A 6,193-nucleotide genomic window follows, 5' to 3' on the forward strand; every position below is an offset into this window, starting at 1 on the left:
CAGCTAAATTCGCCTTTGCGTGGAATATTCTCTCCACTTAATTTTAGCCCTGAAGGAAGATTCGCCTCCGTCGCTTGCTCGAAAAACATTCATTTTTAGCGCTACACCCGAAGAATTTCCATTAACAACGAATACTTGATCTTTCTCTATTTATGTACCAAAATTTGCTTCTTCTCATTGATCCCCAAAAAACTCCACCCCGAAGAAATTATACAGGGTTCCCGTTATGTATGGAATATAGTATATCTGTATATCTGGGTAAATGTATACAAAATTTTTCTATGTAAAAGTTGTTAAACATTTTATTTCCCGTAATAAGGCAGCATTCAGTTGTGTTTATTTCAGAAAACAAATGAGTAACGACAAACAATTGAATTTTTTTAAATAGAGCAATGTACCCTTTCATTGGGCTCACTTGGTACATGTTAGTACCCTAATACAAGAAAATTTTTCAAAAAAACTTATTATAATAGCATTAATCTAGATATCCTACATCAAAATAAAACAAATGAACGTGTACTTCTTATTAAACCTTGAAGAATAAATGAAATTAGCAATAAAACGGTAACAAACGTACACATTCATTTGTTTTATTTTGATGAGGACATCTAGATTAATGTTATTGATGTGATAAGTTTTTTTGAACAATTTTCTTGTGTTGGGGGGTAGGTACTAACACGTTCCATCATCGAAAGAGGAAAACATTCTTTATGAAATGTGTCTAATGAAAAGGTGCACTGTCAATTTAAAAAATTCAATCGTTTTTCATTACTCATTTGTTTTCTGAAATATAAACAACTGAATGCTGCCTTATTATGAGAAATAAAATGTTAAACAACTTTCATATAGAACATTTTTGATACATTCGACATTTACCGAGATATATACTATATTTAGGGGTACGTAAATTTCGCAAATAAAAATCCAAAATTTCGCATTTATAAAATTTGAAAAACCAAAATTTCGCATTTATTTCGCATAAACAAAAAACACAATTACAAGAAAAAATTTAATTAAAGGCTAGCATTGTAGTGGTCTCCACATTATCGTCTTTTAGACGTTGCCTCCGATCATTTATAACAATGTTATACATACTAAAATACCTTTCCGCATCCACACTATTGGTTGGACTATTGAGGCTTTGAATAGCTGCTTTCGCAAAGTGAGGGTCGCACAATTTTGTAGCTATTAAAATCTGCATTACATCAACAGTAGTTCCTTGGCTGACAATTTGAAGCAGTTTCCGATGAAAATGAGTATACCCATCTATCAGTTCTTCCTGTGGTACATCTTTGAAGAATGGAATTTTCTCGAAACTTTCCGATGTTTGACTTGTATTCAAAGATGATGTGGACACGACCGCTGCTTCAGATAGACAAAATAATCTGCCAATCTGCTGGTAACATTCATTTGTAGAGTTAGAACTCATGTGTACTGACAATTTATTCAAGCTCTTCTGAGCCGCTGTCTTCAACATATCGCTGTGATCTTGTGCATTTTCAGTGGATAAAATACTTTTTATGTTTTCTCCAAAAGAACCTTCACATTGACGCTCGAGAGAGGACTTTAAGTCTACTCCACAACATGTGCGCAAACGGATAGTTGGATCCCTCTAAATTGTCAATCAATTTCATTATTTTTGGACAGAACTCAGACACAAATGTCATTTGAACTCGTATTTTACCAGCCAGAGTGTCATTTTCGAAGCAATCTTTCAGGTAAGTAGTGCTCGAATTATCGTCTTCATATTCATTTAAAAATTCAATAATATGCGAAACATATTGATTCAAATAAATCACTGATTTGAACCAGGAATTCCACCTAGTTATAACGGGCGTGGGATAAAGTTTTGGAGGTAATTGCGGAGCGTGCTCTTGCAGGAATTTTAAATAAGCACTTTTCATTTTCCTCGAGTGCAAAAAGGCTGATTTCGTCTTGGCTACAACGGAGTTCAGTTCCTTGAATTCTTTTATAAAGATGTCACCGACGAGATTAACTTTGTGCGCCCAGCATTGAAAGTGCAGAATCTGGTCACCCAGCAGTATTTTTAGCAAGTTGAAACACGCACCTATATAACGCGCAGAGTCTGATACTAAGCCATGTACTTGAGCGTAGTCTATTTCGTACGCTTTCAAGGTGTCAATTATTGCTTGAGAGCAAGTGGAAGTATTAGCAGTGTCTAAAAAATACACATTTGCTAAAAAACAACATTGCTCTGGTTCTGAAGAGACAGTTTTAAGCAAGACTGCAAAAACACACCTGCCTTGTTTGTCGGAAGTTTCATCAGCCACCACGACCACAGGCTGATTTTTTAGTTTTCTTTTAACTTCTTCTGGAACACCGCACTGAGGTACATATTTACGTCTCAAATTATCTCCAGACGGAAGGTTACCCGAACCAGGCACATATTTTTCCAAGTAACTGCGAACAGCTGGATGATCTAGTTTATGCATAGGAATATTTGCTTTTAAACACATTTTTACCGTATCTAGCACAAAATTTTCCTTTTCTGTTTTAGCACGCTTTTGTACTTCAAATCCACCAATAATTGTAGACTGCCGTTTTATTCCCGAGGACCCTGGACCAGTTTTCTTTTTTAAATGAGTAGCAGAAATCGTATGTTTCTTTAATGTATCTGACTTCTCCCCTTCCAAACGTACGTTGCAATATTTACACATCACAATGTTAGTATCGTTTAAATACAATCCATCTTCTTGAAATTGTTTCACTCGCTCACATAACTCTTTCTTATGGCGACCCATATTAATTAACGAAACAAAACAATACCGCACCGCACGAACAATGCAATGTCGCATACGTGACTGATGGTGTGACCTGTGACCTCACGACGACAGTCGGTCGCACCGCACGCGCCGCGCCGCCTCCCTCTCCCACTCTCTGGAGTGATCAAAACAAGGCGCGATAATTAAATTTCGCAGTTATCGCAATTATGTACATATTTCGAATTTATCGCTGATATATTGCAAATTTCGCTTTTATCGCGTGTATTTCGTAAATACGAAATTTACGTACCCCTAACTATAATCCATCAGTTTTTAGTGTGGTGACATCGCGCAACGCGCGCGCAAACGAGTTTAGCGGCGCACGCTAAACCACTCTCCCACTTGTCCAAACCGCGCCCCCACCGCCTACGACGGTCTTTATAAGGAGACGCGCGACAAGTGGAACTCATTCTAACCCGGCTTCCTAGTAGGGAAAGAATCATAAAGCCCAGCGCTGTCCTATAGCCTGGCAGAAAGTCCCCGGCTACATAGTAGGGGCATCGAGACGGCACTCCGACATCGCGAGGATTCATGTCACCAACTCCAACGACGCCGAGAGCAGAGCGGAAGGCCCGCCGCAATGCAATAAGGCATGTCCCACAGCGATCACGAATGCCGCGACTGTTAAGCCCTCTACCGCCATCGCCAGTCAAACGACCACCAACGCCTGTCCGTCCAACGTGGAAGCTAATACTCATCGAGACACCGACGCCATACGCCAGGGTTGCACTGAGCCGTCTACCGAGTAACGACCCCCGACGGAACATAAACGCCATCGACATGTAAATTATTATAAATATGTTTTGTATTCTAGTGTATAAATAATCCCACCGTTAAAAGAACCACAAAACCGCCAAATTAGCAATTGCCATTTTCCATTTCCGTGGTCCCAGTCTCCCGAATCCATCAAGTCGCGTTCAAGATAAGGATTCTTATTAGTTGACGTTTTTCTCAACCAGTTATGCAAAGCACAGGTGGTCTTGACGATTTGCACTGCTGTAGGCACACACAAAGGTATTGGTTGTTCAAAAATACGGAATCGAGCTACTAATATTCCAAAGCTGTTCTCTACAACCCTCCTAGCTCTTGAAAGTCGATAGTTAAAGATAGATTTAGTCTCTTCCAGTGTTACTATTCTGGGATAAGGCTTAAGTATATTAGTTCTCAATGGAAAAGCATCGTCCGCAACAAAAACACCATTTTCTGGTACGTTCAAAGTATTTTGCTCTAACGCTTCATTAAATACTGATTTTGAGAATACGGCAGCATCATTAGCCCTTCCATTTGCTCCCACATCAATGTAGAGAAAATTGTAATTGGCATCAACAAGTGCAAACAAAATTATGCTGAAATCTTTTTTATAATTGAAGTAATCAGATCCACTTTTGGATGGGCAACGAATTACTACATACTTCCCGTCCATTGCGCCATAACAATTAGGAAAATTCCATGTTACGTAGTAGTCAGTCATTGTTTTTTCCCATTCCTTTGTAGTTGATGGAACCTGAAATACATCATGTTATTGTCATCATCTGTAATTTTCGTCACATACATATTTTCTCTAAAATGGACCGTATTAGAGAAATTCGAATCTTCTAAATATCCGAATACTTATATGAAATATATAAATATGTATATGAATTATCTGATCCCATGTAACACAAATTCGTCCCATGGACGTCCATTGGATGACATCATATGGACGTATGTTCGTACATGATATCAGATACATCCCCATTTGGTCCACTTAAAGTTCATTTTTGGTACACAATTGATCTTTTTGTTACTAAATTGGACGTCCCAGTAACGCCCAACGTTTGCATACAGTGTACGTACATATTAGACCAAATGTGGATGTCAACCCCCCTTCGCCCCAATGGCTTTTTTAGAAAATAAATACAGGGTGATTCCTATAGTACCTGCCACCGTTTGGGAGCGTGTAGGTGGTGCGTAGGGGAGTATTTTGATATAGGACACTTGGGGTCGGAAATCTAAAATAAGGGTGCCAGAGCCAAATTTACCATCTGGAATTTCGCGCCTGTAGGTAGGCAACCCAACCGGCCGGCGGTGCACACGGAGCGATCTCAGGCGGCGATGTGTGGCTGACACTTGATCAGAATTTTGTTTAAACCCACGAAATCCCGTCTGCAACGACGCGTATCAAGTGAATAAACACATGGCAATAGTATAATAATAGTTGGCTAGATGTAGGAAGTGCATTGAGAACAACGGTGGCCACGTTGAACACTTGTAAACGTTATTGTTTTTGACTGTCGTTTTCCCTCCTTCCCTCCCATGTCGCTTCCTCGCGCTAACTCGCTCTGCATCGCTCCGCGCGAAACGTCGGTCGGTTGGGTTGCCTACATACAGGCGTGAAATTCCAGAAGATAAATTTGGTTCTGGCGCCCTTATTTTAGATTTCCGACCCCAAGTGTCCTATATCAAAATACTCCCCTAGGCACCCCCTATACGCTCCCAAACGGTGGCAGGTACTATAGGAATCACCCTGTATAGAAAATAAACTAAAATACAATCCTATTTGACATTTTTCTCTTTCTTTGATCGTTCGGCCGCCCTCTTCAATTACTTCCCTATTTGTATTTCCCCCTCTTTAACATTGGTGTCCCTGTATGCACGTAATGCAGACTCTAAAATAAAGATACTGTGTATATTGATATTCAAATACTTGCTGATACATACGAATAATTAGTTTATTTAAAGGCAACTTTTGAAATGCATCCTTATTCCTTTTTCCAAAATAACTGACTTCGAAAGCAAATCCGTTAGTTATTAAATCTTTCCCAGCTCTAAATACAAAATCGTAAAGATGTTTACCGCCTAATAATGATACTTCATGAACCTTAAAAGCTATACAGGGTGGTGACTTGCGTAACGCATCATAGGGATTTCAATGTAAACTTCATAACATGCGATTATTGGCTCCTCAAATTATTTTAGAGCAAAAATGTATTAAAGTTTTTTGTAGAAAATTTTTTTTTACGCCAATCAACCGTATTAGTTTTCAATTTTTTGCATACTAAACACGGAAAATTGGAAAAATAAACCCCCATCTTTTTCAATAATCTGCGATGCCATGGAATTTTCTAAAACAAAAAGATATCCAGTTAGCAATTAGAAGCACTTCGAAATGGATTTTATGATCGACTTGGTTATATTGTGTTGCACTAAATGGTGACTTATTCGAACATTTATTGTAAATTGTTATATTAGGAAACCGTTTTTAGTAATTTGGTCTTTCTTTATGTTGAATTCGCTGTTCAAAATATAATACCTTTTGATAGAATTTGATTTGTTTTATAGCAGACATTTCATGGCATGACGGATATTGGCGTAGTTTTTTTATTATAAATTCCATGGCATCACAAATTATTGAAAAAGATGGGAGTTTA

The 6,193-nt window shown here is 38.4% G+C and overlaps 1 long non-coding RNA gene across 1 annotated transcript; it reads left to right on the forward strand.

Moving 5' to 3' along the window:
• Positions 1–1,014: 1,014 nt before the first annotated feature.
• On the forward strand, positions 1,015–3,639 carry LOC116164255. The gene is made up of 3 exons (XR_004143847.1): positions 1,015–1,399; positions 1,452–1,718; positions 3,054–3,639. It is a non-coding gene; the product is annotated as an uncharacterized LOC116164255 (long non-coding RNA).
• Positions 3,640–6,193: the final 2,554 nt, after the last annotated feature.

Source organism: Photinus pyralis, unplaced genomic scaffold, assembly GCF_008802855.1.
Source record: "Photinus pyralis isolate 1611_PpyrPB1 unplaced genomic scaffold, Ppyr1.3 Ppyr1.4_LG2, whole genome shotgun sequence".
NCBI lineage: Eukaryota > Metazoa > Arthropoda > Insecta > Coleoptera > Lampyridae > Photinus > Photinus pyralis.